General features: G+C 42.9%; 1 long non-coding RNA gene across 21 annotated transcripts in view; it reads right to left on the minus strand.

Annotated features, from left to right (window-relative positions):
* The window catches only part of LOC134425346 (uncharacterized), a 40865-nt gene that overhangs the window by 14304 nt on the left and 4220 nt on the right, over nt 1-22341 (minus strand). For 8 of the 21 annotated variants that reach the window (XR_010029656.1, XR_010029654.1, XR_010029641.1 and 5 more), the window contains exons 3-8: nt 11989-16193; nt 9628-9876; nt 7493-7845; nt 4489-4762; nt 1000-1075; nt 263-376 (exon numbers count right to left, since the gene is read on the minus strand). This is a non-coding gene — a long non-coding RNA (uncharacterized LOC134425346). The other 13 variants (XR_010029644.1, XR_010029657.1, XR_010029647.1 and 10 more) reach the window with 13 other exon arrangements.

Genomic DNA, 22341 nt, shown 5'->3' on the forward strand with positions numbered 1-22341 from the left:
ATCAGGAAGTAGAGAGAGAGCACAACTGGGCATGTGTTATAGAATCCTTTATGAATTAAATGCTAAATTCTAAAGGGCTGACCTGGCAAAATAATATTAATGTTAATATTAATAGAGCAAGTGTTGCTGTGGTACCCAGGTATATTTTACTGGGTTGAACAAGTAGTGGTCAAATGCAGTTTAGCTAGGCTGGGATGAACAACAGACTTTGTATGGACTTTACATATTGTATTCACCCCGAATTAAACAAAATTTCTCTTACCCTGGCACAGTATTCACACTGCAGTCACATCTCTGCATGGAAGTTCCTTCTTCCAAGTCAAACTTGTGACCCCAGCCTGAAAGCAGGAACCAGCATGGTTCAGTATCACTGAGTCTGTCATACCAAAACCAGAAATTAAGATGTCACTGAGGTATAAAACACAAGTTTCTCTGTCACACCCAACCTACATTTTCTCCAGATGAGCTCATCATACTCGGTTTCCACTATCCTCAGAGAACAGATAATCTGTTTCCTATAAATACAATAAAGAGTGCTTCAAATGACATGACATTTTTTCAATTCATCATTTCGGTGATTCAAAATAAGTGTGAAGGGAAAAGATGCTGAAAGCAACAAGCAGCAGGAGCCCAGGACTGAGGAGCTCAGGAGGCTGAGCCTCCATTTTTGCTGGGTTTTGATGGATTCTCCCATCTCAGACCTGTCACCTGAACCTTCAGCCTGGGTGCATTTACCTCCACAGGGTCCTGCAGCCCTGTGTGCTGCACAATGATCTGGTCCTGATCTCACCTCTGCCCTCACTCCCTGCAACCGGAAAAACAGTGATAAAAAAATAATAATAAGCCCAGAATAATTATGTATTGTCTTTGCAGTGAAACAGGCCTTGAGCACTGAGAGCTCTCCACTGGGAGAAGTCCCATTTAAAAAATCTCCCTGGCATAAAAATGAATCAGATCCTGTTACATGAATGGCCTGTGTTTACTATTCTTTTCACTTACCTTCTAGTCGTTCATTTTCTGAGCTGACTTGTGCCTCTTCCTCTGTTGCCAGCAGGAATTGGGTAACAAGAACTTGCTGGAAATGGAGTGGTAAACAAATAAACAAACACAGAGAAGGACCTGCTGACTTGGCAGATGCACTATTACAACCATGATGTGAAACTATCAAACAACAAATGCAACTTCTGAATGTCTCATGACTCACATCACAAACAGTGAAGGGGAAACTGAAAAGGGATTTTAATCAGTGATAATGAATTTGGAACAACACTGGATTTTCAGATCATAAGAAAATCAGGACAAGTCTGGGTTGAATTCTTGGTCTGAATCAAATATTCTTCTTCCTGTAGCCATCAATCACTACATCCATTATCTGTAAAAAAGGCATCACTTGGACTACCCCAATAGCAATGACCACTCTACTATAACCAAGAAAATCAGTCAGCATCTTTGCTCTAGGGTAAGGAAAATATTTGGACGCTTCAGGAGTAGTCATTTCTCCTCCCAAGAGCCCAAAACCTCTAAGTGTGTTACCAGGGCTCCTTGCTTCATCTGTTTCAATTTTGAAGCTCTTGGAAAAGGTAACAGTTCACAACTGCTGCAATGGTCTTGCCCCAGGGAGATGGACAAAGCAGCAGGGCAGAGGCAGAAACACCACAAGGAACCCAACGGATGTTTTCTTGGGAAAAAGGGGAGATTAATTAAAGGGGAAAATCTGCTGGTCATTTAGTGTCCTGGAGCAACTATTGTGACACTGAAGCAGTGAGTTTCTGTGTGGCTTTAAGACATCTGCCCTGAGGAAACATTTGCAATTGAAACTGTGTCCTCTTTTTCCCAAGTCTCGCATTCCCATGGGCCAGCAGTTGCCTTGCTAAATGAAATGCTTCTTTAGGGAGACTGGCTGGCCCCAGGGATTGGTAATGCAATATAGAGCCTTTCATCTCTCACCCATGAACCCAAGTCAAACAGAGTTTGGTAAATGGCCAATAACCCCTACCATTCCAGGGCTGTTTGGTGACCTGTGCGAAATGAGGAGGGTCATCTCTGTGTCTGTTTACTAGAAGGCAAGTGTCAACTTCACCATAAAAAAGGACACAGTTACTACTCATTATCACCCAATTTAACATTCTGAAGACAAGAGAACGAGCCTGGAAAACTCAGCCATCTTCTGACCCAACCATGGCGGTCCCAGTACATCAGGGCTTGAGGAACATTAATGAGGACAGCTGCATTGTAGCAAACCAGGCTGTGCCTCTCCTGCCAACCAGAAATCCAAGTCTGAGCTACTCTGAGCTGCGTGTGATTACAGTCCTTCCCAGATCCACATGGAAATCCACAGGACTCTGTCCAGTTTTTGGGTGCGTCGGGCACTAAAACACAACCATGAAGTTACACAATGCCGCAGGCTTCTGCAAATCTGCATTTATGGTCTTAAAAAGGCACAGGCAACTTGCACAGGGACCCAGAATCCAGCACTGAGAGAGTTAATGTGCTGAGGAGCCCTGCCCTGAAAGGCTCTGTTCCCTCACCCATGGTGAATATAGTGTTCTGGTTACCAAAATAGCTGTATTTGGAAGGGTTGAAGGCCAGAAGCTCACTGCAGTACCCACTCTTGCCCTATGCACTGCTCATTTTAAGGTCAGACCTTTAGCATCAGGAATCTGTTAGAAGAAAGAGGAATCGCTTTAAAAGTTGTTGCCACTCTGGGGATTACCCTGGAAGGTCTGAGAGGGTAAAGGAAAGGGCAGGGGCAGATAAACACTTGGCCACATGAAAAATCAGCTGCCCCTAAATTTCAATACATCTGCATAAACCTCCCAAAACTGCAGCCAGCTTGCTCTTCCTCACAGTGTTCCCAGTCACCACTCTCATTTTGCAGCCCTTCTCATGCCACAGCAATGCTAACTCTGTCATTGTCAGCTGAGTTACTGTTTAATCCCTCCTATCTTGATTAATTGCATTAAATTGGTATACCTATGTTAATTAAACAGAAGATGGCAGAGGGAGCTTTTACTTCTTGTTCTTTTGTGTAGATCATTTCCCAGGACTTCACAGGTTGTGGAAAAATAACAATACAGACACACCACACATCATATTTCAGCACAGCTGATAAAGCTATACAGTGGTCCATGATTCTTTTTGCATATCACAGTACAGGTTTAATTACCACGCTGCTGCTGCATGGCAGCTCTTCTTGCTTTTTCTTTTTTTTATTTGTATTATTTGCAAGTCATAATCATGTTTTCCTGTCATCCCCGAGCAATGTGCATGCGTGCGTACAGGCAAATGCCAAGCCTGGAAAGGAAATTTGATGCGTGTCCATGAATTAGAGTTTTCAAACTTTGGCTGAAGATTAGTACATGTAAACATAGCTCTGCCCCCTTCATCTTGGATAATTGGTCACAAATGCTACTTGACACTTCTCAAATCAGACACTTTACATACTTCTGAGCATAGCTGAACTTTTTTGGCAGGAATTAATTTGCTTTGCAACTTAGCTGCTCGTTCCTGGCCCGGTCCCTGCTGCAGTGATTTCAGGGCAATGTTCTGCCCGTGTGAGGCAGGACCAGATCTGTTTGCCAGCGCCGACGAGCCCAGCTCTGCTGACTCCCTCACAAAAACAATTACTGCAGCTGATGTTCTGCCCTTTGCCAGCCTTGATTAACACTGGGATTTTTACCTTCAGGCCCCTCTTTCTCTCCCAATGACTGAGCAAGTTATAATGCATCAGGGGACGTCTCAAAGGAACGGGGAAGGCGATGTAGCATCCCCAGAAAATGCAACTTTTGACACACCAAAACCCTTCCACAGCTTTATGGGAGATGGTCACAGACACCATCCAAGGAAACTCTCTCACTTTTTTTTTACTGCCCTTCCTGCAAACAGTGCACGCTCCAGCAGAGAGGGGAAATCCATTTCTGGAGTAGTGATGGAGTTTGAAGCAGGCACAGAATTTGGTGCTATTAAAGAGCCCCCTGTTTGCTCTGACAGTTCAGTGTGTTTACTCACCCTGCACCAGCACTGAGAGAGCTGAGCAGACCATATGCTCACTTAGAAGGGCTGCCAGGTCTCAGGGAGCATTGCTGTGCCTGTTCCAGGAGGGGTTTGGGACAAGAACACATTCCATAAAGGATTTCACTAGGAATATTGTATTTTATCTGGTGATTTATTTCTGTCCAGTCTCTGCACTAAATGGCAGATTATCAGCATTTCCACGTAGATCTATGAATAACCAGTGGAAAATCTCATTTGCCCTTTATTCACTGGGGTGTTGATAAGCTGCAGCATATTAAAAATATTTGTCAGTTTGTTCTTCTCAGCTATCAAGTAGGGTATGTGCCAGCATGGCTGCTTCACCCAGAAAATGGAGAGAAAATGACGAAAAAAATGTCAGTTCTAGAAGAGGGTGACCATTTGCATGAGTTATTTTAGGATTATTGCCTTGCTTCTAACTAAAACTTAAATCTGTAAATTATATTGAGCTCCTACCTGCGGAAGCAAAGGGTGGAACTTTGTGCTGTGCTTCAGGTGTAGAGAGGAGCAAATCCCTGGTGGTGCACTCGTGTTTCCTTGGTTCTCAGGGCTTCCTGCAGCTCAAAGCACTGATGAGGAGTAGCCAAGACAGAAAGAGTCCCCACCTCTGGCCTCTGGTGCTTGTGCCATGACCAAGAGCTGAGTCCAGGGCCAGGGAACCAGCTGCATCAGCCACCTTTGAGTGCTTGGTCCCCCTGCTTTCCAATCATGGTCTTGTGATGGTTCATCCCTAGAAAAGAAGGGTAACTCCTGTTATCAGAAATATGGCAGATTCACTGTGGAGAAGCAATAATTTCCCCAGAATTCAAAAAGAGACATGGCATGTTAGTATGTCTTGAGTTTTTATAGGTTCATGCTTTAAAATAAACAAATTGGTATGTATTTTGCTCTCTTCAGTTTAACTCTGATGTTTGAATCACTGTGGGAGGGGTGGGTATGATATTTCTAGGAGAACAAGGCAACAATTGGCCAAGAGATATAGCACAGCTCTAAAGTCTGAGCTAAGGAGGATGCTTGGTTTCCATTACTATTATCTATCACTATAAATTTAGCTTTCAGGTCCTAGACATTTTAAAATAACATGTCTAGTGTTGGAATAGGAGACTATCAGAAAAAGTGAATTACAGGTTACAGGCTTCCAGGATTTGCAGTATAAGAACTATTACTGTAATTACACCTGTGGAGTCCTCATTTATGTTGTTATTAGGGGAAAGGGATGGGAGAATTAGGATGCATGGAAAGAAAACATTGCAGAAGGGGAGCTAAATAGTTTAGCTGGGACAAAGAACTACGATGGCTCCTGGTCACACTTGTGTTTTCAGCATGTGAAGTCACCATGTGCATGTGGACCTGAAATGTCCAGGGATTTAGGTGAAACCACTATGGATCACCAGTATCTGGTACAAACAGACACAAACCTCAGCCCCCAGAAAGGCCCAGCCTCACACTCAGCACCCAGATTGGGAGCTGATACCTTTTTGTGCCATTGAGCATCTCCATGATCTCTGCTGGGTGCAAATGGGGATTGACCAAGTGACTCCATGAGCTCCCTTCTTCAGAGACAAAAGTCCTTCCCCATCCTCAAAGAAGATCAAACCCAGATCCTTGAACATTTGAAATGAGAGTAAAATAGGGAAAAACAAAATCTTTCTTTTTAGGGGAGAGGTGAATCTCCATTTTCTCTCGTTATTTTGTCAGGGCTGAGTGGCCATTATTAGTCCATGGCTACTTGCTGGTGTAAATCCACTGTGTCACCTCCTGGATGTCATTACTTAAAGTCAGCAAACTTGTGCTTCAGTGGCTGAAGATTTGCTTGCTTAATGCCTGGTTTCATCAACAAATTCAGGCTGGCAATGACATCCTACTTGTCTAAGTTAATATACAGCTTTGCACTGTCCTTGTTTCCCTTCCCATTCAAACTTATGGCTCTGTGTTGGTGTCTACCAAAAACCAACATCACAGCTGAAGAGAATAAAGTGATGAACGAACATGAGGTTTGCATGTAGATAATTAGAAGTCCGGCTGGGTAGATCACATCATTTAATGTATCATCATTATGTTTGTATTTTAAAAGCATTTAAAATATATTATTTCTTCTAATACTCCATCTCTTCAGTGCTTTGACAGCAGGGATGAATCGTGCTGTGTTTTTTGGTAGAGATTTGTTTTCTAAACATGATGGAACTATGTGGATCCACTGTAATAAGTGAGTTGTCCCTGCTTGAGGAAACTCTTGTGTCAAGAGTAAAATCCTTGTTTGGCTGTGCTGCAAGAAGCAGGATGATATTTAATTATGACAGCTGAAACTCATCTCCAAGTGCAGACAATATTGATTTGTTCTAATATAGAACAGGTGGAATTAAAAAGCTGGTTTATTTAGAAATTTACGTATTCCTAAAATGTCTGTTCAGCTCATTTTTAAATTTGATTTCTTATCCCAGGTGAATTCCACTGCATTTCTGAATCTCAAGAACTGCCTGTGCCTGATAAGAGCTAATCAAAGTATACCAGCATAATTCAGTTGTTTTGATTGTGAGATTTTTGTTTGCTGCTTTATTGGGCAATGGTGTTTGCAAAAGAGAGGTGAAGAGAACCAGAGATGGAATTACAGCCCACAGTTGGTGCATGAGACTTAATATTAGGATAGGACCACAGTCTATAAGGTCAGTGGCACATGATACCAACCTAGCAGGCAAAATCAATGCCTGGTTCTGTAAAAAAAACCAACAAGGAGAATCTGTGCCAGCGTCCCAGCATGACAAATGAACTTGGGCAAGTTGAAGATAATCATGATTATTTAATATTCCACAGCTCTACAACTTGATACTCTGTGGACAAAAGATCAGAAGTCTGCTGAATCCAAAGTTTTGAATCTTTGGGTCAATATACTTCTCATGTCTTCAACATTGTTTAATTTAGGAGGAAACAGTTCTGAGCTAAGATAAGATCTCAGACAAAATTGACGTGGACTCACAACATGGCCTAACATAACAATTTAATCTATCCTGTGCTTCCCCTGAAAGAAGGCTTAATAACTGTGGTATGATTTCACCTGCTGCTTCTAACATTTGCTCATTCTTTTTTCCTGAGCAAATTTGGATTATCAGATGGCGAGCAGCTTTGTTCATGGTAGACAAACTTGAATTCATTTAGGATTAATAACAATAGGTTCAATCTTGGATTCAATGGCAGTTCTTAATGAATGGAGTCTTTGGAAGATAAATGTTTGTTTGTGTGAAAAGAGAAATAATTAATTCTCCATTTTTCTGGGTATGAGGTGATTATAGTGCATATCACAAAATGTTTTCCCTGTGTTTCCAGCCCTGGGTGTAAGAACTGCAGGAATGTTCCCCAAGCCCCAGCATTGCAGATATGAGCCATTTTGACCTTGTCATTTCAAAATCTGAAGTTTTGCAAGGAATTGCTTGCGTGAGAAAAAAAAAATGTATCTCTTACTCACAGTGCTCTCAGGTGCTCCTGGTGATCTGATGCAGGGCAGCGAGGAGGGAGGCAGGGAGGGAGGAAGGTCCACATCACTGCGATCCATCAGCAGCCATGGGTCAGCACTGGGTCACTTGCGTGAAGGAATCAAGGCTGGATTTTGGCCCAATCCTCACCATTGCCTTAGACATGGGCGTCTTCCAGATTCCTGTGGGAAATCCCACGTTCTTCATCGCTGTCCCTGTCTCTTGGGAAGCAGCCGGAGCCCACCGTGCCCGGCCAGGAGAGGCTGTGCTGCCCAGCACCCGGTACCCACTGACCTCAGGAGGAATTAACAGGCTTCAGCAAACGTTCCCTGCAGGCAATTTTACCCTGCAAAAACATCACCCACATTGCTAGAGTTTAGGACAACAAATTAGAGCTTTTAATATGCACTGGCCGCTTTTTTTTTTTCACCCCCCCATCCCCACACCACCACCATCCCCCCTCCCAGCCCAGTAACATCCAGTTGCTTAATTCCATTTGAAATCACCCGGGTTAGGCACCTAAATAATCTTGTCCTTCATGCCTGTCAACATCTTGAGGCACCTAACCACCTTTAGAGATGTGGTGTGAAAGCTTGTGAACGATGCAATCGAGGAGGGAAACAAAAGACAAGTATCCCTATTTGCTGCCCAAGAATCCACAAAGAATGCTGCTTCAGCTCTGCTCTGATTTCTAATTAGATTATGAGTGATGTAGGACTCTGAAGCCAAGCTGGAGTTTGTGCTAGCACTTTGCATGTATGAATGACAAAGGGACACCACTTTCATATTGATTTAAGCAAGCCAGTGGAAGAATGTTTAAACATCAAGTGCTTGATGTCCCAGTTTGCCAGAGCACCTGGAAATATCAAATTAATTCCAGGTGTTCTGCCATTAAGACGGGCTTGCTGCTTTTACAGCCACACATACAAAATGTGGCTCCCAGTTCCACAAATAAAAACGGAATGGTTTCTGCTCCTAATGCCTCGATAACTCCGACATATTGCAAGTTCTGGAAAGAATTTTAATCTACATAGTTTTTTTTTTTTTTTTTAATGGGGAGGGGAGCGAGGGGGGAAAGATTTTAAATATGCTGCATACAATTTGTGATGGTCATCTCTAAAATGCAGCTCCATTATCCTTTTCCATTTGGAATGAATGAGGCTAATTAATTTCAGGCCATACTTGATGAGGTCAGCACCATACGAAGGGTGCGTGCTAGACATTGCTAATCTCTTTCAGCTGAGAGTGATGAATTAAAGATGAAGCATTCCTTTGCAGGCCTAATTTAGAATGTATATCAAAAACCTACAGCAAATAATACTATACCCTACAACAAAGGAAAACTTGTTCTCTCAGGCTCCCATGTAGGGTTGATTTTAAAGGCATTTTCATTTCGCTTTGGAATTCCAGCTGTGGATGGGTGAAACAGTTCAGAAAATTCAAGCTTTCTCTCTTTCTATTGCTTTTATGGACAAAAGTAGGCAAGGGGGGGCTAAGGGGAGAGAGAAACTGGTCCGTGTTTGATCCTGTATGTCCTGTGGTTCTGACTGTACGCTCGGCATTTGGGAAACCAAGCACCTGTGACGTGACACCCCCCAGGGCCACACTCACATCTTGCTGTTGGGGATTTCTAGGTCTGAGGGGAAAGCAGTCAAGGGTCCCCTCTGGTTCATCATCATCCCAAGAATGTTTTGTTGGACATTGCTGGGCCACCCAACAAGGACAGGATCTTCCAAGCCTTACAGAGCTGTCCTTCTCCCCAGGGATAAACACCTCCCTATGCAAAAAGGTCCCACCACATCTAGAAGTGCAGATAGCAAAACTGAATGGAACAAATCACTGTGAAAGCAGCCAGGTCTGGGAGCAGGACAAATTCCTACACAGCTCCCAAACTTGGCTGGGAGTTGAGGCTCAGCCAAGCTTTGCCACCTTTCCCTCAAGGCAAAGCCACCCACAAAGTCCATAGGGGTTTCCCCCGAGCAAGGGACTGCAGGATTTGTCCCTGTGGGCAGCAAGAAGCTGAATTGTCATTCTGGTAAAACAGAGACTGATGAAATCTCAACCCAGCCTCACAAGGAGGCTGCAAACAACAGACCAGCATCCTCCCCAGCACTTCTCTGCTCAGTACCTGGCAGTTCCTTGGAATTCTTGACAGGTTGCTGCAGCGCGTGGAAGTTCCCAACTGGTGGCCATAAGCGGCTGCCGTCTTTGTATCCCGGTAGTCCTCATTAGAACAAAGCTGCTTCGAATTAAATCCAATCTACATGCCGAATCAATCTTTCAACCCTTTGATTGCTTCTGAAAATATTTATACTTCTTAATAATGCACATTTTGTCCCAAAGCCTGTGATTAAACCCAGACAAGGTCCGGAGAAGCCTGAAGTATATGGGGAAGGGGTTATTTTGGACAGGAAAAGAAAGATAAAGACACAGGTTTTTCCTATTGTGAAATCATTAGAGTGTATAAATCTAGCAATTGCAGTTGTATAAGCATCAGAGTGGGGTTGTAATAAATACAGATTGGAGTATTATAGTAACCAAATGGAGTTTATGGATTATGTTCACTAGTTCATATTTCTCAGCTACTACAACCTAACTAGCTTCATGCTGCACTCACCTCTGTTAATATTCCCTATTAATATTCTCTTTACGTGTTTGTGGGGGAAAAAAAAAGTTAGGATTCAACTGCTGCTCTGTGTAAAACAAATATGTTTAAAGAATCATGCCCTCCAAAGAAAAAAAATAAACACAGGGATGCTGCAAAGCGACCGTGTTCGAAGGGCACAGGCTGTGTCTGGCTGAAATCGCCCCATTCTGCTGAAAGTTAATAACTTCCATCTGAGTGGGATCTGCTCCTAATGCAGGGCATTTGCTGCGAGAAAATTGGGGTGTAAAAACGAGGAAAATAACTTCTGCTATCCCTTACCCTGGTGGATTTTTAGGGTGGTAAATAATAAGCTTTGGCTGGAGATGAGAAGCGCACAAAGGCTTTGAAACCGGGCTGTGTGGTAAACAGCGCGTTATTCCCTTCTCAAAAAACAAAGTGAATCGCAGGTGAGACATGAGGAGATGAAGGGAAGGAAACATTCCCCGGCTAAGAAATAACCCAGACAGGGCCAGATCCTCCAGAGTGGGGGTCTGCCGTCGATTAAGAAGGTGCTGGTGGCTGGGGACGCAGATCAGATAAAGGCTCTGTACCTGTCTCCCTCCCTAAACACAAATGACTGCCCTTGTCTCTAAAAAAAGGGAAAAATTGACTTTGGAAAACACACCATGATAAATCTCCTTGGATATAGTATGCAGTGTCTGTGTGAGCGGGAAAGAAATCCTAGAAACTAAAAATATGCAGTGCTTATTTAATATCATTGTCATCAGCAGCATCAGATGGTAAATGCAGGTAATATTCTTCAGGAGTGGGCTGATAAATGCTTGTGGTAGTTTTGCTCGTGACAGTTTCCCCTTTCATAAAGGAGAGAAAGAAATATTCTCAGCTAAAATATTATTCATTGACTCTTTCATCACGTAGTTCATTATATTAAGTTGTTATTTCCTAAATATGTTAGGGGGTGGTAATATTATTATACATATATCCTGAGTCATGATGGCTGTTTTGCATTAATGTATGATTTGGATGCTCAGTCTTTAAGGTAGAGAGAAGGGGTGTGTTTATCATGACCATAAATAAGGGGAGAGCAGGGATTGTAAAAAACCTCTCATAAATAGGGATGGATCCAAAATCTAATGACACGCATGAAAATCCATTTTGGATCAGACCCCCATCAGAACTCTGTATTATATAACCAGCATTTTCTGAGTATCCTCTATTGTTTGACAGCCCTGATTTCACACTGAACTTGGAGTTCATTTCTGAACAGAAGCTTTTTCTATAGAAACTTTTAATCATATCTTTTTTTGTGAACACACACATACCATCGAGGATATTGTCTTATTAAAGAGTTTAAGCCTAAAGGTGTATGCCTACTTTTAAAAGAAATTTTCTGATTGTAGATAACTGCTCAATTTGATTTAGTGTCCAATGATAGTGATGGGGTTGATAACTGAGCATTCATCGGTAATTCATCTTGTGCTAGTAGAAATTTACAGCAAAGCAGTGCTTTCCCAACACTGACAAGTCCTATTAATCTTCTTCAGACACATTTCAATAGGTGTCTCCATCTGTGCCCAACATCTAAACACTCTGGCATCGCTGGGGACTTGGAGACACCTTCATTTCAGGTTACACTAGTGAAAATGTGATACTAGATTGTACTCTATTTTTAACCTAATTCTCTCTTTTCATTCAATTAGCCTTTCTTGCCTGCATTTTTCTACTCATGTGTAACATCCTTTTCCCAGGAATAGCTTAAAAATGAGATTTAGTTACTTAAAGAGACAGAATCTGCCAGGGCAAGAGCAACCAGGAGCTTAGCACAGAAAAGCAGAATAACAAAGCTCAGGGACACAGCGTGGAGACTGAATTGCCACTCACCAAACACGTCCCGAGCAGCATTCCCACAATATTCCCCTCCTGATGCACCTCTTGCAGGCACCACAGGGTTAGGACAGGTCTGAAACCAGAACTCAGAACAATTGCAGGATGTTTGGGTGTTGAAATCCCAAAGAGCTCTGTTTGTTCGTGCTGCACGGGGATCCCCACCATCCATCCCCACTTCGCTTTACATATACAACTAATGCATGAACAAACACAGAGCAGTCAAATTACAGCAATAACATTTATGGGTGGATTATGTTCCAACTTCCTCGCTTATTATTAAAAGCGAGTAAATTGCGAAGCACATGGAAGAGGTAGGGTGCAAATGCAGGCGAATTTCCACTCTGAACCAAATGTTGTTTTTTCACTTTCAAAGCTGCGATGAGTTTGCGAGCAGACGCAGCACAGCTTTAAAGCTTACTCATTCAAAAATGTGTGTTTGGGTTCCTCTTTTTTTTTTTTTTTTTTTTTTTTTTTCCCTCTCTCTCCCCTCCTTACTCCATTTACGTTTTGCCTTTCAAAGAGGAGCAGATGCACACCATTTGGGTTTGGGTGGCTCCTACTTGCTCTGAACTTTCTTCTGAAAAGAGCAAACCGTGAGCCGTGCGTCTGCTTCGCGCCGCAGAGGCAGCCTCAAACTTTGTTTCTGGCTTTATGAAGTTCTCTCGTGAGTCGTATTATAGATCTAAATGACCTTATTGTAGGTGGCAAGTTTAAATGTGCCATATTAATAACTTGTTATCCAAGACAAATTAAGTCCTTATGTGTCAAAAGCACTCTGTTCTGGATTACCTACAAGACAAGTATTTATTGAATAAACGTTGGATCCAATTTCATTTTAATGTGACTGACTGTATGCTGCAGCCCCTTAGAACGAGATAAAAACACTCAAACCTACAACTGTGTTGCAACATTACACCTAACTTGTCTATTTCTATTATTGTCTTTTTAACATGGGATCTCAAAAGTCTTTGGGGGGGTTTAAGGATTTATTATTATTATTGTTATTATTTTTTCTGAAGAGCAAGGAGAGAGATAGAAAAAAAAAAAGACTGGCATTCAGCCTAAAGAGAAATCATTGAAACAAATTAATCCTATGCCGTTTAAATTGACATGGTAATCCATCATCAGCAAAGGGAAACTCTGAAAGCAATCTAGAATCTGCAGTGTTCTTTCACTGGCCCTCAGGCACAAAGACAGATAGTAAAAGAGGAAGGGGGAAAAAAAAATCATAAAAGTTAGCAGCACCTTAGCATAGGGAAGGGCTAGAGAAAGCAGCTTTCACTTTTTCCTGCTTTCAAGCAGCCAGCTCAGAAAGCAGCGCTGATTAACCTTCAGTCACTGCCTGCTAAGGTTTGCTCGTGTGTCAGATCATCTTCAGCTGCTGGGATGGGAGTTATTTCAAATAGTGCAGAGCCCCCGTCCTGTATAAACTCCACCATTGAAAACTCTGCCAAACATCAACTTGGGCATTTCTGCTTACAGAGGCCCTTTTATTAGCCTAAACTTGATCATTCCAAATGGACAATAAATTCTATCTGCAGAGCCCTGCAGAAAATAGCTGCACTATCCTTGGGAGTTTAATAGGCAGGATTTTCATAGAGCTAGCATGAAAAAACTGGGGGGGGGTTTATTTGGGTTTGGACTCAGGGTATTTTTTTGTCTATCCCCTGCTTTCTCAGTGGGGCTATCCACCATAATATATGTTTCCCAAGAGATTTTTCAAACTAGTTTTAAATATCTAAAGTGATGAGACTTTGTGCACCTTTAAAATTTTATTAGACTTACGGTCAGAAGAAAACATAAACCTCTTGGGCCTTGAAAGCCCATTGCAATACAGTCATTATCCCTATAATGTCAACAGAGCTACAAAATTCTCTAGAAATAAACCTTTTAAGAACAGCTTTCCCTGCTTCATGTTTTCTTTTAAGGTCAGTGGTGCATCACTTTTTTGGAAAGCGTTTCCCCTCTCTGGCCAGGTTTAGCAATGTGAAATAGAATGTATATTACTAAATGAATAGGTTTAATTTTAGACACTGAAAAAATAAATAGAAGAAGAGAGCCAGGGCAGGAATAATACCTTTCAGTTAGAAACAGACATAGTAGAAAGAAAAAGTCAGAACTTTAGTGCCAGGGGCAAAGGGGTGAAAGGCTGGCTAATATGAACCATATCCAACATCTGCCCTATTTTAATTTAGCAGGGATAAAGTTTCTTCTTTTTTATTATTAAGAAAACTTTATGTGGCAGAGAAACCCATGAGCTATGTTATCAAAACTGTTTTATTGTCACACTGAAACTTAGAACTATTAAGAATTGGCGGGGCAAAGAGATAAAAACTCCCCTTCTCTCTCCTTTTATACTCTGTGACAAGCCTGGGCTCGGGTCCTGCTGACTGGGATGTCCTTTTCATGTCTTTATGAAGTACTGCACTTGGGGCTCTAATATAAAGGGGAGGTTAATTGTTCAGGATGGGTCCAGATGATTGATTCTCCAGGTTTAAAAAAAAATAAATTAATAAATTTTTAAAAATCTGAATATTTAAAACAAAATCCTGATGCGGCGGTCGCCCTCAGAGTGAGCGATGGTGCTGGGGCACAACAAGTGTAAAGAAGGGCTGGGCTGGGGACCTGTATGAGAAACAGCCCAAATTGCCAGGCTGGAACATGATCTCATTCCACCTAAAAGTTTTCCACCTCAATAGTGCAAATTCCACTATAAAATAACAAAGTGTACCAAACCACATGTGAGTAGCTGTAGGAGTAAGAGAGCAAATTGGTTTCTGACAAAAGAGGGATGAATACCTTCGGATAATCTAAAGTTAAAATTTGATTGAAAGCATAACATTCCTCTAAGCATCAATATGCTTAGGATCCAAAATATGGTTATTTTATTACCAGTTAATACTTAGATCAAAGCAAAACACTGTAGCTGGAAGGGACATTCTCTCTGGAAATAAAGTTCCATGTAATTATTTCCTATTAAAAACTAAAACTGGTCTTAGATTCAAAAATTTGGGCTTCCTTACATATGATATAATGCAAGCTTGTCAAGAGAGAGCAGATGTACCATTTTTCACTGTTTGCTGGTATCTCTTTGCTTTAAAGTTTTCGGTTTAGCTTTAACCCTTTGAATGTGAAAGATTCTCATCCAATTTACCTCGATCAGACCAGGGGGACTGTTTTGGATTATATAGACTCATTTCCTTATGATAAGAAATTAGGATTTGATATGAGCTAACATCATTTTAAATAAAGCCTGCAACTGTAAAGAGGTAAAATCTAAAGAAAATGATATGGCGATGGGTAGGCAGCTGAAAGTTAAATATTAAATTGTAAACAAAGGTTTTACTCTTGGGCAAAACAGCTCATCTTAATTCAGTTCGAGACATGGAGTTTAAAATATGCACTCAAAATACTTCCAAGAAAGCTGCAACCTTTCAGAGGAGAGAGATAAGAATGTATTTTAATTATGAGGTTATAAATATGCGATAGATTTAATTTTTTTTTTACCAACTCCTAATGTGCTACGTAACATTGTTCAGATGCAGTTATATATTTATCTGTCTGTCTCTATTCCTGTCCAGGGTTTTGCTTTTATTTTATTCTTTCTCTTTTTTTTTTCTTCCCTCCTGATAGCTCAATCTCTATTTATGGCATCGTTGAGACAGGCCCTGGGAAAAAAAAAAGAATCTATCCTTCTGTATTTATAAACCACCACAGAATAAATAGGGAATGGTTCCTTTTTACAGCTGAAGGGCTGGTATTATAAGTAGCAATATGAAATATTTAGACACATTATTTCAAGCTTCCCGGCTGCTTCTGATTCTGCTAATTATTTTTGATCTGTCAGTCAGAAATAAAAAAAATAAATAAATAAAACTTTAAAGAGTTCATTAGAACTGCGGAAAGGAAGAAGAGTCAGATATAAGGCAGCAATTATAATTTGGTTTTAACATGTTTTTTTCATTTTTTGCTGACTCCTCAGCCACATTGTTTGGTAGAAGGATGGCTACAATATACTTCTACATTAAAGCCTGTTAAATAGGGAAGAAGCTGAGACATTCAGCTGGGATATTGTTTGCTAGCTCAATTAGTATCCCAAGAATTTGAAAGTACAATAAATGTATCTGAAGATCATATCTAAACATACTTACCAAAAAGTACCCACCTCTCTCAGCAGTTCACATATTTCTGCCTTCTAACTGGGAGGGGAGAAAAAAAAAAAAAAGAAAAAGAAAAAAAGGCAGTTCGATGTGTAGGTTAAGATTGGCGTGTGGCAAGGTTTGTGTGACATACAAAGAAATCTGTATTTCACTCAACAATTTCATTGCTTAAACATATAGTTTAGAAGCATCTTTTCCTTAAACATGTGGTTCAATAACATTTTCTTCAAAGGAACAACTCAGTGTGTTAAAAGATTTAAGAACAAAGAATGTGCTGCAAAATGCAAATTCCTCCAGTGTTACACTGTGTATGCAATTATGTATGTAGGCAGATAGATATAATTTGAGAGTTATTAACTTTCAACATCAATGATGTACCCTGAATCAATACAATGTAACTACCTATTAAAATATAAACCAGGTGTGTTCCCAGGCAAATATAGTCTCAGAAGCTTTTCTAGATTTTTTTTTTTTCCTTTAAAGATTACAGCTCTACTGTGGACAAGAAGCTCAAGAGATTGGTGCTGGTCCTAAAGATGGAGATTGCTTTGCTTTTTGCTGATGGCTCTAGGATCTTTCATTCCCTCCACGTTTAGGGAAAAAAAATTAAATAATAAATAATATTGAAATGGTGTGAAGGGGATGAATTGTCTCACAAATATCCATATATTTATATATTTATACGCCTCCGGATGCATAGGAAAGAGAAAAGTTCCCTATTTCCATATTTCCTTTGGCTGAAGGGAGAGAATGAAGGGAGCAGGAATCATTTTAAGCTTTGCCCTCCCGGCGGATCGACCCCTCTCGCAAATCCCTTTCTCCCGGCCGCCCTCCCTCGCCCGCAGCCCCGCGCAGTTAACCTTGGAGCGGCGCCGGGCAGGGAAGGGTTAATGAAACCCAGCTCTTTACGACCTCCAGGGTCAGACTCTTCCTATCTGCAATCTAAGGAATTAGGTAAGGAGGTTATAAGATTATAGTGGAAGGAGTTATAGGCCCTCGTAGCCTCACACCTGAACATATTGGGCTAATCCACTGGGATTCTTAAAAATCGCTTCAGCTATGGAAAACTGTTAATTAGGCTGGGTCTGTCCCGAGGTTTCCTGTTGCATTACAGATCCAGCCGAGCTGCCTGCGCTCCATGGGCTCGCCTGAAACGTTCACGGTGTGCCCAGCTTTCTGTCCCTTCCCCACAGCTGAAATCACCACCAGCCCCTGATTCCGGGGTCAAAAAATAGCAAAGCTGGGGGAAAATTCAACCCGGGACATGAACAAAAGTCACCCCCCTCCGGTCCCTGAGCCCTGGGTGCCCGGCAGGCTATTTGCCGCTGTTTCTAACTTCAGTGTTTGTTTACAGTAGCAAAATTAGCACTTGGAGGAGAAGTGAAAAGCTGTTTTCACATCAGTTTTACTCCTCGGTTCCTAGCTTGAGATGCCTTTCCTCCCTCCCAGCAATCAGCATCATTTAAAGTGCGGTACAAACTTTCTCTCGCTGCTTTGGCTTAGTTCTCTGCAGTCGCATCCTATTTTCTGCTAAAGAAAAGTACGCGGGGAGAAGGCAGCATGTGAACACGGGCCAAACATCACGGATTCGAGGCAAAAAAATAATAATCATAATCCCGAGCATCCCCCCAGAACGTATTTCAATGTGGCATGGCAGAGCCCTGCCCTAGTCCCAGCTTTCTGCCCTTTGGCACTCAGATATTTGCTTGTCTCCAGCAAAGTTTTCTTTAATCCGCCGAGACACCCCAGGGCTGTACCTGAGCCACGGCTAAATTGCTCCCTACAGCCGATAAAATCCTGCAGCAGCAACTCCCCAACTTCAATACTTAAAGCAAGAGCTGGTTTTAGCCATTTTGCCATTTGCAGAAATGCTGAATTTTTTAATTTTTTTTAATTTTTTTTTTCCTATGCCACTTGTGGTCACCCTCGAATGGCAGTAATCTGTAGATTACATATTACGAGCCTTGTCATTACGTGGATAAAATGAGGTGGTTAAACGCTAAAATCCATTTTACTCACCACATTTGCTTGTGGGGAGGGAATGGGGCGGGAAGGAGAGGGGAGGACAAACTTGTAGGAGAAGGATTGAACCCCCTCGGATGGGAGCTGGATGTGCTGTCAGAGCCCTCTCTGCCTGTGGGTACACGGGCTGGGCACCCCTCAACTTCACCTCCAAGGCAGCCAGGCGCCCGATCACTGCAGCCCTTCTCCCTCGCTCCTGAGCCTTTTGTCCCCATTTTCGTGGTATCTCAGCTTTGCTCCACAGAGGCGACTTTTCTCTGCCTCTCCTGGATTTGCTCTGTAGCATTTCTAGGCTCCTACTCTCCAGCTCTCCCCCCGTTCGCCTCTTTCATCTGTGTCCCTGATCCCTCTCCAGCTGATGTGATTCTTTAGAAATGTGGGTCTTATCCCGTCCCTACCTTTGCCGGCTCTGATTAGATATTATTTTTTCATTGGCTCTGCTACAATGGGTTCCTCCCTTTAATCTTTCGGTATATTTTCCCCCTCCCGGTATAACCAAATCCATGAAATTCACAGCCTCTCTCTTTGACACGACTGGTTCGTCTAATCACTCCATATCGATTTCCCTAACTCTTTTCATCCAGCTGAAGACACATTTTAAAACACTCCAAGCCAGAGTGTGCTCTTTGCTTTATACACACTAATAAAATGATTTACCCTTCTCTCTCTGCTCTCCTCACAGGAGAAAATCGTTCAAGTCGCGGCTATTTGTGTGTGATCAGTAAATATTTAGTGTGGCGACATCCTCAGCTCCTCTCCTGATCAATACGCAACCCAACAGGAGGCGGACTATTGTCCGGGTAGTGACTTGCTGAGATCTCCTTTAGATGAATCCTTTGCCCCCCATACTGTCTGTTATGATTTATCCTCGAAGGTGACCAATAAAGCAAAACCGAGTCTTTAAACCCGTCTGTTTCTAACCTGTTTACCGTGCCATTAAAGCACCTAAGCGAGGAATGGCTCCTTCATCCCCGTCTCCCACATCCCTGGCATGGGCTGACACACGCAGGGCGCTGCTGGAAAATGGGGATCAGAGCGGGCAGCTCTGCACCCCTGAACCTCTGCTCCCCTCGTTCCCCCGCAGGAAAAGCCCGGCCGCTCTCTGCGCTGCGGTGTCGCGGCTCTGAGAGGGCGATTCCCCGCTCGCAGCCACCCTGCAGCACCCCCGGGCACAGCTCAGCCCCAGCCGGTGCCAACGGTGTGCCCAGGGATGGAGGGTGCCCCAGCAACTTGCAGCCCGCCTCCCTCCTCCTCCTCACCGCATCCCGCGGCTCTGCTGCCCCAGGAGCAGGCTGGGGCAGGGCTGCTGGGGGCTCAGTGGTTTGTTGGTTTGTTTGTTTGTCTGGGGTTTTTTGGTTTGGGGTGGTTTTTTGTTTGTTTTTTTTTTTTTTTTTTTGAACGACATGGAAAAGCTGCAGTGAAGGAAAATAATAATAATAATAATAATAATGGAAATGGAGAAGAGCTTTAAAGCACGTTTCCTGTGGTTAACCATAACGAGAGCTTTCCCAGAGTGATAAAACGGGCAGCAGGAGAAGTTCGCGTGTGGATGTGTGTGTGCTTTATCCTGATGTGCTCTTTCGCTGCTGGCAAAGCCAATGCCTCCCCTTGTAGCACCCCAGGAGCTGCTGCGCCCGCCGTGGTGTCCGAGGCAGCAGTGGTGCCTGTCTGATGCAGCCTGGGCGCCTCCACACAATGGCCACGCAGTGATCTCTGCATCGCCTCTGTGTGCTCGCTCGCACCATGCCCTGCAGCCCACAGAGGTGCCCAGATATTTATTTTATCCCCGTGCGTGTGCCTTTGCACCTCAGCTCTGGGTCGGAGGCGTTCATCTCTGCGAATGGACATTGCCTGCACAGGCGCCGCATAAATCCAGGGCTGTGTATTACAGATGTGCGACTGTTATTCAAATGTAAAACCAGCTACATCCACCTGTTAACTTTGTTTAGAAACCACTTTCACTAATGGCTTTTCTCTAACTTATTCAGCCCGTTACTCGAGTATAGGAGGCAATGGAGGGGAAAAATCCATATGAAACCCTGCTCACAGGCTCTCTTCGAGAGGACACTTTCCACACCTTGCCTAGACAGGGCTCCTATAGAGCGCTTATCTCTCGAATATATCTTTATACTAATGCATACTTAATTGGTCTGTCTTGACTGTCCATATAAAACAATTTAATTAGGGTGCTTTCTGCTTTGGAAAGAAAGAAAAAAAAATCTGCCCAGCATTTATTGTATTTAGCACCAATACAGGCAGAAAATGTTGCACAAGTTTTTGGTTGAAAGAGCACCTATGTGTCCATTGAAGGGCGTTGATCCGAAAAGACAGAGAGGACAAGTAAAATCGATTTGAAGCAACCCTCTCTGTCCCTTTCACACCATTCAGACACTCCATTCCTTCTAAGACAAAGACCCAGCGCCTTGGGAATGCTGGCAAGGCGGGGGGGGGAGGGGGGGGGAAGGAGGAAAAAAGGAAAAAAAGAGGGGAGAAAGAAAAAAAAAAAAAAGGAAAAAAAAAAAGCTTCAATCCCCCCAAGCGAAAGGGAGAGCTCTGAAATTCCTTCATATTGCTGTTATTTACCCCCGAAGATATGTTCAACTCCAGGATTTTCTTCAATTCGGCGTCTAACACTGCTGCTGCGAGGAATGTCCCTGGAAGGGGAGGAGGTAATTATGGCTATTAGTGCTGCGAGCCCAGCCGCAACCTTGGTCACTCGCAGGCTTTTAGGGTTAAAATAGCCCTCACCTCTGACCCCTGCGGAGCAAAGTTGTAGCTATTGCCACAAGTTGGGCCAAAGTTTTCAAATCCAGGGCTGGGCAACACCGGAGGGGGCAAACTTCTCCCTGGAATTATTTTTGGTTGGGATTTAAATCATCTTTAGTCTATTTAATTGCCTTTCCCTCCTCCTTTGGCCAAATAATCCCTTTCGGGGAGGTGGGGGGGATTTCAAAACGCCCTGCTCTCGCTACCTTTCCCACTGCTCTTTCCATTTAGGTTTAATTTGGCAGATTGTTTTCAAGCATGAAAATGGTTATCATCAAACTGAATTACTGGGTCAGCCTTTCATTCAGAGATCTCAAGAATAAAAGGGGGGACTGGGGGGGGTGGTCGGGCAGGGGTGTCCCCCCCTTTAGGCTTTCCCCGCCATGACCCGTTCAGCTTTACAAAAAAAATTATTAAAAGGAGCATTTGGAAAAATGAAGAAAGGACAAAAAGCTTGGATTTGTCTCCTGTGCTTTCTGCACACCTTCACGATCCTCCCCTGCAAGGGGGGATTTTGGAAGGGGGGGCGAGGGGGTGCTCAAATTGAGGAGGGGAGGGAGCCCACAGATGCAAGTACCCCTCTGGCAATAATAAAAATTCATTCAAGTGGGCTATGTCTCCATCTTCCATGTACTGATTAGACTTAACAAGAGTGGAAACTTGTGTAGACCATATTTATGGTATTAACAAGCAGTTAAAAGATTTATCCTTCTTCTGATCAATATTGTTCGTGGCCGGTCCTTCCCCCCCACCCCCCGGGCCCTCCCCGAAGGCTGCAATGACAATCGCCTTCATACTTTTTCATCACCGATCGAGGTGGCAAAACCCTTTTGTAATTTTCATTAGCCCAGTAAACATGCAATTAACATGCAGCACTGTGGTTAACTTAATTCCTGTTTTAAGGCAAGGACAAGCAAGAAATGGAAGAGCGTTTGTTCCATTTGTCAAGTATGACACACTCCCTACCCTAACAGTTTCTTAAAATAAAAGCTCGGCTCCCCACCACCACGACCACCACCCCTCTTTCCAGAAACCCCCCACACTGATACACACACACACACAAAAAGGAGCAGGAATCCATTAGTTGGAGAGTATTCTCCTGCCAAAGGCGGTATAATGTATTCCAAATTTTCCCAAGCCCTCACTGTACCGGGGTCCCGTTCCCCCCACTCCCCCCTCCCATCCTGGGGAAGGGGGCTGACTCGCTGATATTTCTCGTGGGTGAAAGATTCAGCCTTTTCCTAACCGTATTTTTTTTTTTTAATTTAAATAAAATAAAACTAAACGTGCTTCCCATGACTAAAAGTTGCCATGTTTGTGAAGGGGGTGGGGAAAAATGTCTCCAAGGGTTTCAATTAGCAACAAATGATTATTGCAACGGATTTTTGGTAATGAAAAA

This window comes from Melospiza melodia, chromosome 15, assembly GCF_035770615.1.
Source record: "Melospiza melodia melodia isolate bMelMel2 chromosome 15, bMelMel2.pri, whole genome shotgun sequence".
In the NCBI taxonomy this organism is placed as follows: Eukaryota; Metazoa; Chordata; class Aves; order Passeriformes; family Passerellidae; genus Melospiza; species Melospiza melodia.